This window comes from Labeo rohita, chromosome 21 (assembly GCF_022985175.1).
Source record: "Labeo rohita strain BAU-BD-2019 chromosome 21, IGBB_LRoh.1.0, whole genome shotgun sequence".
NCBI lineage: Eukaryota > Metazoa > Chordata > Actinopteri > Cypriniformes > Cyprinidae > Labeo > Labeo rohita.
Window position 1 is genome coordinate 7,701,922 of NC_066889.1, and position 17,013 is coordinate 7,718,934.

Genomic DNA, 17,013 nt, shown 5'->3' on the forward strand with positions numbered 1-17,013 from the left:
CCCACATGTATACATATGTGTAAATAAAATGTGATAATTGGATTACATAAACAGCTAATATTGCAAAACTAACAGCCTTTGTTTGAAGCTGGGGCTTTTTTTTTCTTGCAGCATTTTATCCTGTTTTTGGTCTTTGAGACTTCAGACTTTTGGTGACCAATTTGCAAAAATTCAGTAAAATTTAACTTTTTGTTTGACATTTTGTCATGACTGGAAGCTTTTTTTTGTTGTTGTTGTTGTTGTTTTTTTTTTTAACAGGTAACAGTGATGAAAATCCTCACATATTCTATGCAAAACATACTTGGTTGTAGAAAGAAATCTATTGATGCAAATAAATATGTCAGCTGTCTATATTAAATTTATTATACCTTAATGTATACAGTTTGTATTTATGAATTGAGTTGCAACCTAAACTGAACCAATAAACTTGAGAAAAGAAAAAGTGGTTAAGGGCAAATTTCTTAAAGTTAAACACTTGTTAACAATTGGTTAGGAGTCTTTGTTGCACTTTATTTTGAAATGACATTGTTACAGTGTAATTACACAAATAAGTAGTGTGTAATATTAATTAACCACATAATTAATATAGGTTAAGATTTAGGTTTAGGGTTAGTTAATTGTAATTATGCATAATCTACTGTTATTAGTACATGCAACATATAATTACTGTATGTCACGTTAAAATAAAGTGTTATTAAATTATTTACTGTAGCATGAATTGGAAATATGTAGAGTATATACAGTTTTTTTTACAAAGTTCTCTGGAACACTTGATTCTGACTGGGCAATCACTACATTCAGCAGTCAGATATTTCTGAATAATGACTGTTGTCCACTGCATATATCTATTTGCCATATAATACATGCAATAATATAAAGTTAGCCCCTGCCTGGGTTGAATAATGAGCACTGTCTATGTACATATAATTTAATACAATACTGTTGTAATGATGTCAGGTGTTAGATATCAACATTAATATTTAGTTTTGTTCATGCTGTTTTATGGGGCACCAACCAACAAATTCCACCTTAATAATAACGAACTGTCGTTGAAGATTGTTGAATAAATAAGAATTACATTTAAATTATAGGAAGTTGCAGTCTGACTAATCTGAAGGACTTGTGAAATGTTGTTAACTTGTAGAGCCTTTTCAACTGTATTATCAACATGCAGAAGACACAAGTGTAATAAAAGGGGCTTTTTTTAACAGCTACTAAATGGATACAAATTAATGGATAAAGTGCAAAGACTGATAAATGCAAGTAACTGAATTGGATGTTACATTGAATGTTATCTGAAGTTAACTGAAGTTTCCTGGAAGTAATAAGGTAAAGTTTATTCTAGTTTCAACAAATAAATCGGAAGATTATTTGTTATTAACTGTCATCAGTTATATAGAACCTAATGCAAATTTGATAATCAATACACTAATGCAAATGATCTCTGGAAAGAGGTTTGGAAAGAATGATATATTTGTCTGGGCGGCAGCATCTTCGACTTTTGACCTGGGCCTCATTGTATGGGAAGAAAGGAGTTAGATCTGTTTCCAGTCTTGAACCCAAAGCACTGGTGAATGATGAACTCCTGAGCACAGAGAAAGTCCTTTGGTCTGAAGGAGGGAGGATCGCTGATGTTGACATTCTGAAGTCGTTGCAGAAGATTTTGTAGGTTTGGGACTCGCAAACGGAGGATCGCTGAAGAAAAGATTCTGTGATCATTGGAGAAGATCCTGGTAGCTTGGAACTCGCAAGCAGAGGATAGTTGAAGAGAAGATTCTAAGGTCATTGCAGAAGATCCTGGCAGCTTGAAACTCGCAAGCAGAGAATCCCTGAGGAGAAGATTCTGAAGACGTTGCAGAAGAATGGGGGCACTAAGCTTGTGCTTGTCGCATTTTTGTGGCAGTTTCCAAACTCCCCAAACTCACTTCTTGCAGAACTTCCTTGTTTCTCCAGCAGATCAGCTTAGCACTTGGTTTAGCAGCACCAGTGCAAGTTGGTACCTTTCAGATCCAGCATTTTGACATTTTGACTGGCCATGTTATAGCCTCTCTGATATGAGGTCTATTTGCATAGCTAAAAGTCTAAATTAAGACCAATGTCTTTAAAGTTTTTAATACCTTAATATGTAAGGATTAATATGTAATATGTATTACAAACAGCACTCATTAAGTACGGTATATACAGTTCTGTAAATGGATGTGAAGAAGACTTTAGTCAATATTGTGTCGATTTTGTGTGAATGTGTATTTTCTTTTGTTGCCTTGGCTACATGGCAAAACTTGCAAGGGGAATTTACAATCATTCACACTTTGATAAGAGTAAGGGAGAACAAACCAGCACACCCAGGAACTTGGTGCTGCTCACTTTCTCCACAGACGCACCGTTGATGGTCAGAGGAGCATGCTGATTGTGCGCTGTCCTGAAGTCAACAACGATCTCCTTCATCTTCTCCACATTCAGAGAGAGATTGTTGTCTCTGCACCATCCGGCCAGGCGGCTCACCTCGCTTCTGTAGTTTGTCTCAACACTGTTGCTAATGAGACCCACCACAGTCGTGTCGTCCGCAAACTTGATAAAGAGGTTGGAACTGTGTGACGGTGCGCAGTCGTGGGTCAGCAGAGTGAAGAGGAGGGGGCTCAGCACACATCCCTGAGGGGCCCCTGTGTTTAGAGTGATGGTGCAGGATGTGTTACTGCCGGCATGTACTGCTTGTGGTCTTCCGGTCAGGAAATCCAACAGTCAGTTACACAGTGAGGTGTTGAACCCCAGCTGGACCAGTTTTTGAGTGAGCTTTTGGGGGATGATAGTGTTGAATGCTGAACTGAAATCTATGAACAGCATTCGGACATAGGAGTCTTTTTTGTCCAGATGTGTGAATGCTGAGTGGAGTGCAGTGGAGATGATGTCGTCGGTCAAGTGGTTGGACCGATACGCAAACTGGAAGGGGTCCAGGGAAGGGGGCAGGACAGACTTAACCGTCACACTGTTCGGGGACAGAGTCATCACCTGGTCACCAGGAGGAGGTGGGGTCTTCTGTACAGTGGTGCTGTTTTTTGCCTCAAAGCGAGCAAAGAAGGTGTTCAGTTTGTTCAGCACGGGAGATGGTGCTGTCACATGTCTGTAGTAGAGGCTTGTAATCTGTGATGGTCTGTATCCTCTGGAGTACTATCTCTTAGCCTTTCTGATGCCATGGGACAGGTTGGCCCTAGCTGTCTTCAGGCTTGCCTCATCTCCACCTCTGAAGGCAATATTCCGAACCTTCAGGAGGCTGTAGACCTCCCCTGTCAGCCATAGCTTTTGATTGGCATGAACAGTGATGGTTTTGGTGACTGTTACATCTTCGGTGCATTTGTTGATGTAGGCTGTAACAGTCTCTGCGTACTCCTGGAGGTCAGTGGTGTTGTTGTATGTGGCAGCCTGCTTACACATAGTCTGTGGTGTTGTCCTGTATAGCCTCTGAAGACCCTTCTGGCCACACTTGTATCTGCTTACAAACCGGTTTGGTGACTTTAACGAGCGGCCTATAAGCAGGCATTAGCATGACAGTAATGTGGTCTGAGGCACCGAGATGGGGGAGGGGGAAACCTTGTATAAGCTCCTTTCTGGGTGGTGTAAACAAGGTCCAGTGTGTTATTTCCTCATGTTGGAAAGTCTATGTGTTGCTGTATTTTGGGAAACACACTCTTTAGGCCTGCATGGTTGAAATCCCCAGCCAGGATAAGAAAAGCATCTGGGTGGGCTGTCTGCTGCTCACTGATGTGCTGGTACAGTTCATTCAGTGCATCAGTCCTGTTGTTGCCATTGGAGCTGGGAGGGATGTACACAGCGAAAAACAGTATGGCTATACATTCCCTCGGTAGACAGAATGGCCGGCAATTAATAACTATGAACTCCACCACTGGTGGGCAGTATTTGCAGACCACAACAGCATCGCGGCACCAGTTGTCATTGATGTAAACACAAAGCCCGCCACCGCGGGTCTTACCTCCTGCAACGACAACTCTGTCTCTATGGTAGCATGTTAGCTGGTCGAGCTGAATGGCGTGGTCCGAGACACTGTCGCTGAGCCATGTTTCCATGAGCACAAAAACAAATAGTCCCTTACAGTCCTCTGATATGAACATAGTAATCGGATGTAGCCTAGTTTGTTGTCTAGGGAGCGTACGTTGGCCAGAACAAAGGTGGGGATAGCGGGTTTGTGTGGGTTAGCCGCTAGCCTAACTCGGATCCCCCTGCGCTTACCCCTCTTCCGCTGCTTCTCACACCGCTTGAGGTTCCTCCACTGTGGGCGAGGTGCAGGAGTGGGGATTGGTGATTGAGTAGGCCTCCAGAGCAGACTGAGATCTTGCAGCTTTTCGGCGTCCGCAGAGTTTAACTTAAAAAGTTTGGTTCTGCCGATGTTGAGCAAGAATATTCGACTATATGTGCGCTTAAGGGCAGAAAAACGCGACGTTTTGTCGGAAGAGAGAGAAGCCGCAGCATGTGCACGCGTCGCCATCATAACCATCATAACAAACCTATTGCTAAACAATCATACATCATACTAAAGCCCCGTTAACACTACAAGCGACAGGCAGCGACAAAGTGACACGTTCCCTTTCATTTCAATGGTGAGATTTCCGGCGACAAGAGCAACAGCAAGCTACAGCGACCGTTGACTGGATGGGGTGTGTCCAGCGACGCGACAAAGTTAAGAATCCCTCAACTTTATGCAAATGAAGAGTGACTTTCAGGAGTGACAGCCAATAGTAAAGAAGATGGTAGAGCTCATGTGATCGTTCTCCTCTCAGCTGTAGACAAACATATGCAATGGAAAGAAAGTAGGCTCTGCTTCTCATTCATTTTTGTTTGTATGTACAGATTTAATTTAGATTTATATTATATTTAGTCTTTTGCTTCCAAAATGTTTGTATTTAGCGGCAAGAAACCTGAATCGCTGTCAAAGCAACCAGTAGTGTTAACGCCCACTAGCAACCTCATCGCCAGCCTCAACCAGAGACAAGAGGGGAGAATAAGTGGAAGGTAACAACATAATTAAATAAGGGCAGGTGAAACAAATCCAATTAAGATACATTTGGAGAAAACCTAGGTCATAAGACACAAAACAACAAAACTGTGACAGATCACCCCTTCTCCGGGAAGGAGTGTACTCGTGCCAACAAAGAGTCTAGAGTGGAAAGGAAAGGAGTGGGTGAAAGGATGGCGACCAGTAGAAGATAAGAGACAGCGAAGGGATGGAGGATGGAGCAGGCAGGACCAGGGAGGTGACGATTGAGGAGCCAGCTTGGAGCCAGGAGTATGTTGAGATGGATGGTGGAGTCACAGGAGGGAGGATCAATGGAGGAAACATGGGCGGTGGATCAAGGGATCTGAGCTCCTGCAACGATGCCAGCATGGATGGAGATCCAGATGGAGCCGAGCAGACGAGGAGCCTGGGTGACCGTGAGGATCCAGAGGGCCAAGGCAAAGCAGCAGGAGGCAGGGATCTGGAAGACCACAATAGAGCCAGAGTGACAGAGGACAAAGGTGCAGGCTTTGGAGTGGCATAAGCTGCACCTGGCAGAGAGTGAAGTGACAGATAGACAGATACTAGACTAGGGATTGAGAGAAAGACAGAATCAAAGGTGGAGGTGGGATAGGGAGGATGTGACCAATCTTATCTGACCAACAGATGTTTTAGTGTTAGGATTGGTCAACAGACCTCATCTAGAATACCTGTTAATTGTGGAGTTCCACAGGGATCAATCCTTGGGCCAGTATTGTTCACTTTGTACATGCTCCCCCTGGCTTCCATTTTTAATAAACATAAAGTATCCTTTCATTTATACGCTGACAACACTCAGATCTATTTTCCTTTAAAGCATAATAAAATGGCTTACAACCACTGTTGACCTGTTTAGAAGAACTAAAGCTTTGGCTCTCAAGCAATTTTCTAAATTTAAACTGAATAAAACTGAAATAATCCTATGCGGGGACAAAGAAAATTGTGTGTTAGATGTTGATTGTGGTTCTCTGGCCTCATATGAAACTCAGTGTGCTAGAAATCTGGGCGTTCTGTTTGATCAAAACCTGAAGTTTGATAAACAGATCAGTGCTGTAGTAAAATCATGCTTTTTTCATCTTCGTCTATTTTCTAAAGTGAAATCTTTCTTATCATAGAGTAACATTCAAACAGTGATCCATGTCTTTGTAACAACTTGTTTAGATTATTGTAACTCCTTTTATTATGGTGTTTCTCAGTTCTCTCTTTCTTGTCTACAGCTAGTGCAAAACGCAGCTGCTAGATTGCTCTCTGGCACCCATAAGTATGAGTCAGTAACTCCTATTTTATTTTCAGTGCACTGGCTACCCATCAAATATGGAACTGATTTTAAAATTCTATTATTCGTCTATAAAGCCCTTCATAATCTTGCCCCTCAGTACCTTACAGATCTGCTCCGTCCATACACCCGTTCTAGAACATTGAGATCCAGCGATCTTGGTCTACTTGTTGTGCCTAGATCTAGACTTAAAAAACGAGGAGATCAAGCTTTTGCAACTGCTGGTCCGAAACTCTGGAACAGTCTACCGCTCCATATTAGATTAGCCCCCTCTCTCTGCCTTCAAGTCTGCTCTAAAGACATATCTTTTCTCTCTTGCTTTCAATACCCATTGATCTCTGTTCCATTGTTGCTTTTATTGTTGTTTTTTATTTTTGATACTTTTGTTTTGCTAATTTTATGTCTGAGATTTTCTTATTCTACTATGTTCAGCACCTTGGTCGACTCCAGTTGTTTTTAAATGTGCTTTATAAATAAATATTGTATTGTATTGTAGTTGTATTGTATTGTATGTGTGGGAGCTTTGGAGATTCAGTAGGGTCAGGGCTGGATGAAACCAGCGGAAACTCAGAAAAATCAGGACTGGCTAGAACCAATAAAGAAGACAGACTGACAGGAGATGAAGAAAATAACGGATCAAAAAGAGAAAGTAAATCTACAAGGCCAACTGCAGCTCACCCTCAACACAAAGGACGTGGGCGGGCCCTTCCTCCATGCCTTCATACTCCCTTAGAGTCCCCACTGGGACGGGTGTTCTTGCCTGCTCACACATCTGGTCAGACTTATTGGGCTCAGGCTCCAGGGCGATAATTCTCGCTACGCCCTCTAATGCTATAGTCGTAGCAGGCTCTGTGCCTGCGGTGGGCTCAAGCTTTAGCTCAGTTTCGCTGGGTGAAGGCTGGCTGGGCTCTGAATTGGGAGTGGTGCTGGTGAGTCCCTCATTAGCATCGAAGATGGTGAGTAGTAAATCATTGTTCACCAGTGCCCACTCCACAAAAGCGGCAAAGCTCCCCTGAGGACCTTTCCCGGACAATCTAGCCTTTGTGGCATTGTAAAGTCCCATGTGATAAAATGTGATCAGGCAGTCATCCGGGGATTGAGAGTGATAAGCGAGGTCCAAAAGGGAGTGTTCCCTCTGCTCCAGCAGGCGGAGAAGATCAGCAGGATTGTCCATAATGCACAGAAAAAGAAAATCCAACAAAAAACACTGCTGAATTGTAGTTGTAGGTCAGTTGTAGGACATAATTGAATACGGCCAGGTGAAACAAATCCAATGAAGACACATGAGGGGAAAACTAGATTATAAAATACAGAAACAACAAAACTGTGACAATATTATTTATTTATTTGTTTGTTTGTTTGTATGAAATGTTTTTCATGACCTCCATGTAATACTGAAAAATTAGGTGTGTTAAGGTGACAACTGTTAACATGTTCTGTGTTGAGGGCCAGAAACCATGGCAACCTCACAGGGGAAATGATTTCATGAGTGGCACTAATGGCTAGAAAAGATTACGGAATAGATAGGATTCCTGCTGACTATGCATGTCAATGACAGCTAAAAGACTTAAAAAGGTAATACAGTCCCAAATATATTCTTAGTCTACTGAATAACATCTAACAGCAGGCTTAATGATTCAGACAATGTTTTACTGCAATGACTGTGGGTACCACCCACTTTTAGAAAGTAATCTTTAAGGAGACACTTTTATCCAAAGCAACTTATAGTACACTTATTACAGATTTATCTGATAGTTTGCCTTTGCTTGTTTCTTTACAGAGCTTGAACCAGCAAATTTCCCATTGCAAGCTCTCAAGAGTTAGGCACTGATCTACCACCCACAGTCAATATATATTTTAATATATAATAAAAATACTGCAGACCAAGCCATTTTAAAAGTCAATGACAGGGGGAAAAAAAACTTCCCTAACAATTAAAGCATCTGTAACCATGGTTGCATCAGTGAACCCCACCTGAACCTTGGCATTGTCAAACAATAATTATTGCACCTGATGCATTATTCATTAACATTTATAATGCATGACAGGAGGTTCTAATTGTGGCTTGTGACTCTAATTGTGGCTTGTGATATGAATCTTATTTAACTGTAAAGTATTTTCAGAGTGCATTATTATTATAATAGCATGCAGTGCTGAAATCCATTGTTACTGAAATTGTGTCATGTATTCCATGATACTGTACTGACTGGCTGTTTGGAGTGATTTTTTTATTGCACCTTTGCCTGATTTGTCACTAATTAAGTAGCTCTCTACAAAAGTGGCAGCCCAGTTTAAATGTTAATTAAACATAATGGCTTGGTCAACTTTCTCCTGAATTGTTCAATATGCTTAAATTAATTGCACGCAAATTAAACAAAACAGCGGCTAATTGTGTTTAATCTGTAAATATTTGACTGTGTATGATAAAAATTTCAGCTCCAATACAGGAGAAATAGAATTTCTGAAATAGCACACAGAATGTTGTAAGGAATATGCTTTAGTATAGTTTCAAGTATAGATTCAAGTTTTTAATGTACATAGAATACATAAAAAAAAAACGTCCAGTATACAAAAGACCATACTGCAAAAAATATGCCATCCCACACAAAAACTGGACTTGCAATTTTCAGTGTAATGGATTTACTGTCAATAATTATTTTTATTTATGCATTTTATATATATATATATATAGATATATATATATATATATAGTAGGGATGGGACAATACATAGATTCTGGGACAATACATCGGCCATTCTCTTTGGAATCAATTCTGAGCTTAGATTTTAAGAGCAGATGGCACTCCAATCTAGTTTTTATCCGCACACTCAAATGCTCATGAAGAAGAGTTCCATTCTGAGCCTCTCAATATGGCTTTGACAGTCCAACAGCTTGAAATAGCTATTAAACAATTTCTTGTTATGATTTTAAATCTGTATTTAACCTCAGAATGATCAAAGTATATAAGAGTTATGTTAAGTTATGTTAAGTCTGAATTTGTGGTGTCTGTGGTTTTGTAACGCCACGCCAGCAGAGGGAGCCCTCACCCACTGACTCTCTGTTACCGCTCCCTCTGCTGCTTCATGGGTTATTTCCTGTCAAACAGGCCTCCGCGAAGTATTGTTTTGCCTGTGCGGACTCTACCAAGGGCTTTCCCCTGTTTTCATTGCCTTGTTTTTGTTATTTTTCACGGTTTTGTTTCATTGTCATTGTTTTGCCTTGTTTTTTGCCATAGTTTTGCCTAGCTTCATTGCCATAGTTTTTGCCTAGTTTCATAGCCTTGTTTATTTGTTACTTTTGGACTGCTCACTTGGACTTTGACCTTCTGCCTGTTTATTTGGATTAGTCTTTTGTCTTGCCTTCATATTACTGTTTGTTTGGAGATCGGCCCTGCCTGTCTTGACTACGCTGTGTTTAATAAAGCTTGCATCTGGATCTTACATGCTTCCCTGGAGTCCCGTTACAGAATACTTTGCCACCCAAAGATCTAGGGGCTTACAGAACACACAACCCACAATCACCATGGATCCAGCATCACGTCTTGTTCAGCTCCGTCAAGGTAACCGGCCCATTGAGCAATATGTTATGGATTTCTGTGAACTGTGCCACTTGGTGGACTTCAAGGAGAGTTTTCTCAAAGACATTTTCTACTTTGGTTTGCGTGAAGACATTTCTAATAAAATGCCTGGTTATCACCGTCACTGGTCATTGGTACGCTATATTGACTTTGCGTTGCTTCTGAGTGGCTCTGCATTCACTGTGGGGATTGCTGATGATAAAACTTGCCATCCTCCAGTATCTGCCACACCAAAGAACTCATATGTCATGTCCGGTATTGTTACCATCATGCCAGTGCCCCCTCATGCCAAGCTTGCCAAGCCAAAGTCTGCTAAAGTCATGTCCACCAAGCCACAGCCTTCCCATGCCAAGTCTGCCAAGCCACGGCCTGCTCACGTCACGTCTTGTGCTCCAAGGCCTGCTCACACCATGCCTGCCGCTCTAGGGCCTGCCCACGAGTGTGCTCCAGTGGCCTCGTCTGTCCACGAGTCTGCTCCAGAGGCCTCATCTGTCCACGAGTCTGTGCCAGAGGCCTCTCCTATCCAAGAATTTGCGCCAATGCCTCCAGAAGTGTCAGCTTCCGCTGTAGATCCTCCAAGGGTGGCGGTGTCCATTCATAAACTCACTGCCACGTCGGTCCACGAGTCTGCTCCAGAGATCTTGTCTGACCATGAGTTTGCGCCAATACCTCCTGAGGTGTCAGCATCCACTGTAGAACCTCCTAAGGAGGTGGCGTCCATTAATGAACTCACTGCCACGTCTGACCATGAGTTTGCGCCAATGCCCCCGGAGGTGGCGGCTCCGGCTGCAGAAGCCCCTAAGGGGGCGGCGTCCTCTTATGAACTCTCTGCTCATCATGTCACGGCAAAGAAGGCCAATCATAAACTCTCTGCCTGCCATGTCACGGCCAAGGAGGCCTATCAGGAACTCACTGCCTGTCATGTCACAGCCAAGGAAGCCAAGGAGGCCAAGGAAAACATCTATGAACTCTCTGCTCTGCTATGGATGTAATTTGTTCCACTGTGGATATCTTTGCTCCTGTCTGCTCTGCCTGCCTCGCCATGGCTCCCTGTTCTGCCCGCTCTGCCTGCCTCGCCATGGCTTGCTGCTCTGCCATTTCTCCACGGTCCAGGTCCTCCAAGGTTCCACTGTCTGCTACTGCTCCACGGCCCAGGCCCTCCAGTGTTACACTGTCTGCCATTGCTCCACGGCCCAGGTCCTCCAAGTTTCCACTGTCTGCTACTGCTCCACGGCCCAGGCCCTCCAGTGTTACACTGTCTGCCATTGCTCCACGGCCCAGGTCCTCCAAGTTTCCACTGTCTGCTACTGCTCCACGGCCCAGGCCCTCCACTGTTCCACTGTCTGCCATTGCTCCACGGCCCAGGTCCTCCAAGGTTTCACTGTCTACCACTGTCCCACGACCCAGGTCCTTCAGGGTTCTACTGTCTGCCACAGCCCCACAGTCCAGGTCCTCCAAGGTTCCACTGTCTACCACAGCTCCACGGTCCAGGTCTTCCAAGGTTCCACTGTCTGTCACAGCTCCACGGCCCTGGTCCTCCAAGGTTCCACTGTCTGCCACTGATCCACGGTCCAGGTCCTCCAGTGCTTCACTGTCTGCCACTGCTCCATGGCCCAGGTCCCCCAGTGCTTCACTGTCTGCTACTGTTCCATGGCCCAGGTCCTCCAGTGCTTCACTGTCTGTCCCTGCTCTATGATCCAGGCCCACCTCTTCTGCACGGACCTGGCCCTCTGTCCCACCCCGTTTTGCCTCTGTTCCCCCACCCTCCTGGACTGTTGTTGTTTTGAGCGCCAGGAGTCGCTCCTAGAGGGTGGTGGATTCAGTAACGCCACGCCAGCAGAGGGAGCCCTCACCCACTGACTCTCTGTTACCACTCCCTCTGCTGCTTCATGGGTTACTTCCTGTTTGGTGGCCATTTAAGGAGGCCTATACCAAACAGGCTTCCGTGAAGTATTGTTTTGCCTGTGCGGACTCTACCAAGCGTTTTCCCATTTTCATTGCCTTGTTTTTGTTATTTTCCACGGTTTTGTTTCATTGTCATTGTTTTGCCTTGTTTTTTGCCATAGTTTTGCCTAGCTTCATTGCCATAGTTTTGCCTAGTTTCATAGCCTTGTTTATTTGTTACTTTTGGACTGCTCACTTGGACTTTGACCTTCTGCCTGTTTATTTGGATTAGTCTTTTGTCTTGCCTTCATATTACTGTTTGTTTGGAGATCGACCCTGCCTGTCTTGACTACGCTGTGTTTAATAAAGCTTGCATCTGGATCTTACATGCTTCCCTGGAGTCCCGTTACAGGTTTAAATTAAATTATTACACAGCTCTGTGGAATGCTTGATTATGATTGTTCAGTCGTGACATTCCAAGGTATGTTATTCCCCGATAACAACTGGTAAAAGCTAATAACACAGACTCGTCTGGGCAACTTAAGTCGGCGGTATACGCTTGATAGTTTTTCTTGGTGGAAACTTTGCGTTTGTTTGGCTAATAACATATTAAAACTTAATTCAATATTATGTGTACATTTATTAATTCTGTTAACCTGGTATCATGGACTCGTTCTATTGTTCCATACAAACGCAGCTAGTGCCACTCCTTTGTTTTCAGATATTTCGACTCAGATCAGTGTTTTATGTCTAATCATTTACTTTTGTGGCAAGCAGCTGTGTAATAAGTGGGATAATGTACATCCAGTCAGTTGTTATCGCAAAATAAAGATGTATATTATCCCTTACTTATTTTAATCTTAATTCAAGTGATAAAGGATTTTAAAAGTCTGACAGTAATCAGTGTTAAGTGCTAATGTAAGGTTAACTTGTGGTTTAAATGCATCAAAATAATTAACAGTTGAAAATATTAGAAATTTAGAAAAGTAATCAAATGTAATAAGTTACATTACTTTAATAAAGTAATTAAAACGTTACACTACTTATTACATTTTAAATAGAGTAACTTGTAATCTGTAACCTGTTACATTTCCAAAGTTACCTTCCCAGCACTCTTTACTTGTGATGTATATTAATGAAGGCTAATGCTGCTCAAAGTTAAATAGTATTGGTACATTGCCTGTTTTTGTATTTATTGTCAACACAACATTATGTTTTCAAGAAACGTCTCAGGTTACGTATGTAACCCTGGTTCCCTGAGAAGGGAACGAGACACTGCGTCCTCTAGAGGTCGCTATGGGGAACGTCTCCTCCACCCAAGTAGAGGGAGCTGCCCCAAAAGACGTCCAGGCGGCTGTCAGTGACTTAGTCCCTTCGGCCAAAGGCCTGAGCTGCATACCCTGAACTTACCTGTAAGGACCGGGCTAAAGATGCCTGACTTTAGGGCAGAGCTCAGACTTGGAATTTAGAAAAGAGATTCATTTAATGGATATAGCCTATAGTCTAGGACAGTAGCCTAGACCTCGGCTTGTCAACAGGGGGTTTACCTACTGCTCTGCGTGACCTCGCTCGAGGGGCTGGTTGGGCAGGTCATCAGCACCCCGTTCAGAGGTATCGATAAGATACATAAGTCGAGTTCCGCGGCCGAACGTCTTAAGAAAGGGTACGAAGCTGAATGCATCATCCCCACCATACAGGATTTTAGAAAGAACACAAGAAGCTAGTGGGCGTTCTTACCACAACGTGGATTTTAGAATGTGCCCGGCTAGCCTGGACACTGAAATACCGTTCACAAAAAGAGGCTCTGGGAAGCAGAGAACACAAATCCCAAATTAGGGAGGTTCTAAGCTCTCAGGGAGCAGAATCGTGTTCAAAGTGACCCTCCTGTAAGAGGGGAGCACTGCAAAGCTCAATATTGAGCGGCCTGAATGGGATGCCCCGGAGCAGAGGAAGTAAACTCTCTTAAGACAAGAGTCATAGTTGCTCAACACGGAACAGCATGCTCACAGGCAACCCTCATACTTTGAGAGGAGGGAAAGAAGGCTGGTTTAACATCCCACCAGGGGCTTCCACCTGGAATAGCCAGAGCCATGGGGAGCGAAGGCCCTTCTCTCGATAGAGAGGTACCTATGAGCTCCAATTAGGAGTGACATCCCAATTAGGAGTACAACTTCTGTACACTCTGTGACAGAAGCAGAGACACATTGGGTGGCAGCAAGCGGCCGACTTATCCAATGTGACAGCAACGGAATGCACAGCAGCTGTAGGGTAGGTACCTAACCTACTATAGAGAGGTGGACCTACCCCTTCTGCCCAAAAAACGGCTTGCTTTAATGACCCTGCATTAGCGAGGGGAGCACGGCCGTGCTCATCTCATGTCAGGAGAGACATCACAAGGGTAGAGAAGAGGTCTAATGACCTAGGATGCTGATTCCATGAAGCTCCAGGAGGCAAAGGCCTCAAGTACCCAAATAGGGTAGTGCATCTTCCATACACACATAATGTGATGGGAGGAGGAACACATCGGGTGGCAGCAAGCGGCCGATTTATATGATGAGGTCGTCGTGGAGCATCAGCAGCCATAGGGAAGGTACCTAACCCCCAAGAGGGGAAGGAACTACCCACTCTACCGAAGGATAGTGTGCTCCAAAAAAAACCTGTCCCAGCGAGGTGAGCACTACCATATCCTGGGGATGGGGGTGAGGGGAGGGGCGGGTGTCCTACCCTGAAATATAAGAAGAACACACAACCCAGCCGAACATACTGCAACACAAGCCTAAGCGGCTAATAACAAATACCAGCTCTAGTGAAATAAAAGAAAAGGATCATACTCACCACCATGGCTCCCCAACACGATTCATCCACAGACATACTAGAAGGGCAGTCAGAAGAGCATCAGTTAGGCTGTTCTATACATAATAGAATATAACCCTGCACATCAAGGTCAATGTGCCAGAGGGAGATCAGCTGAGACAAACACACAGAAAGTGTGCTGTCTACTTACAACCCTAGTAGGGGAGACAGCACTGTCTGGATAAAAGCTCAAGAGACCACTACTAAAAAAACCCTAGAAAGGGGAGCAATCACTGAGCTATCAGCAGCTAGTCCTGCATAACCAGTTCGAAGAACCCGATAAACCCTCCTAAACGCTACCCAGACCACCAGAGTGGGCCATCTACTTACAACCCTAGCAGGGGAGAAGGCGCTATCTAGGCGAGAGCTCAAGGAAACGGCTACTTAAAAGATCCTAGAAAGGAAAGCAGTCATTGAGCTAGCACATAGATATCCTTAGATACCAATGTGTGTAGGAAGGGCTATCAGGTAGAACTAAATGAAACCACCCAGACTACAGAATGTAAGCTGTCCAACTAAAATCCAAAGAGGGGCAACAGCATAGCTAAGTAAGGGCTCAAGGAGACCGCCAAATTAAAACCCTAGGAAGGGGAGCGATAACCGAGCTAGCATATGGCTATCCGCAGATAGCTGGTTTTAGGAAAGGGGACCATTTCCATTTAAATAAAACCCGAAAAGGGGCAAGCTGCCCTTAAGTAAGTCTGTCCCACCATTAACACTGCTGAACTATAACCACCCTCAGATGGCTGTGTTAAGGAGGTGTCCTTTTTCTTCTTTTTTTTTGTCCATACACCTGAGTTTTGGCAGATAATTAACACCGCAACCACAAAGCGCAGCATATATTCAGCTCCCGCAGGAGCTAAACACGCTCCCACACACTAGATACCGCCGCCACGAATGCGCTGTTAATGGCGCGACAGGCAAATTCGGATGTAAAACTCAGGTAAACAGTTGAAGACTCACCTCTGTGTTTTGCGAATGCATCGCAATGAGCACATCCAGTTCCTAGAGAGCAGGACGCGCTGCTCTTAACCACACACAGAGCCCACAAGCTCGTGAAAGTGGGTATGAAAGCATGCCGGTCTCTCGCAAGAAACAGGCTTTGAATGCGACGATCACGTTCAACTCCCTAAACAGCTGATATTCACTTACTCCTCACCATACATACACAGCTCGTGTAGCCGTAAGGAAAGCTGCGGGTATCAGAGCGTGCTTGCCTCTCTCAAGAGACAAACAAAGAACACAATAAACTCCTTCTATAGCTGAAAGCGCTTTACCACACATCGTCACAGAAGAGCCGTACTGGTGAGAGAAATGCTCACAGACAAAAGGTGAGAAATGAAGACGAAGAAGAGGAAGATGTATTCTACCGACACTCTTTTGTACTATGTGGTCGCGTTGGTATGACGTGGTGACGTCATAGGCTGTCGCCGGCCAGTACTGTGTAGTTTTTGTATATAGGCTTCACACACGGGTCACGTAGGAGACGTTCCCCATAGCGACCTCTAGAGGACGCAGTTCGAGTTCCTCAAAATGGAACTAATTTCCCTCTAGATTTACATGTTTGTATAATATCCACAGCTTTTCTCAAAGATGGCTTGTGAAGATAAATGGGGCTCTTGATGACAGATACTGCTGCTAGTAAGAACCAAGACTTGAGTTTTCAGGATGCAGAGTCTCTCAAAGAAACCATCAACCTTAAATATTTTATAAATAAATATGTATTTTTATATTAATAATCATGTGGTTTGCATGGGGCAATAAAATTGCCTTAAAGGGATTTTCAGAAGAACTGCCAGACAAAGGTGGTTTTGATAACTGTCTTAACATTTTTCTTTTAGTAAGTGCAAACCACAAAACACTCAATAGTAATTCAAAGTTCACAAAGTCCAGAGCCCGTATTCACAAAACATCTTAAGGTCAAAAGTAGATCATAACTTGCCGATTTCTGAGAAAATCTTAAAAATAATGGGTGTGTCAGTCTTAAATTTAGGACTCCTAAATGTTTTCACTAAAACTAGCTCCTATATCTGTGAAATGTTAGGAGTAGTGAAGAGGACTACTAAGTCACTAAGACCAAATCCCAGCTATCCCAAAATGGCTGTTGCTAGCAATCTGCCTTTGAACTTACACATTTACTCCAACTTTTCCTTTGATTATATCTATGTTGTCATTAACACGTTGGGCAAGAAGTAACAGCTGTTCTTGCGTCCAGTTTGGTTTTCTTTTACATTTGCATGTCTTACTATCAGCGATGATTATTCTATTCTGTTAATAAAAAAAGGCTGTTTATATGCACATCAACTAATTGTTCATGAGAAGCACATATATAAAAGGCTGACAGTCAGCTGAACATATACTTTAATTAGTATAATTAG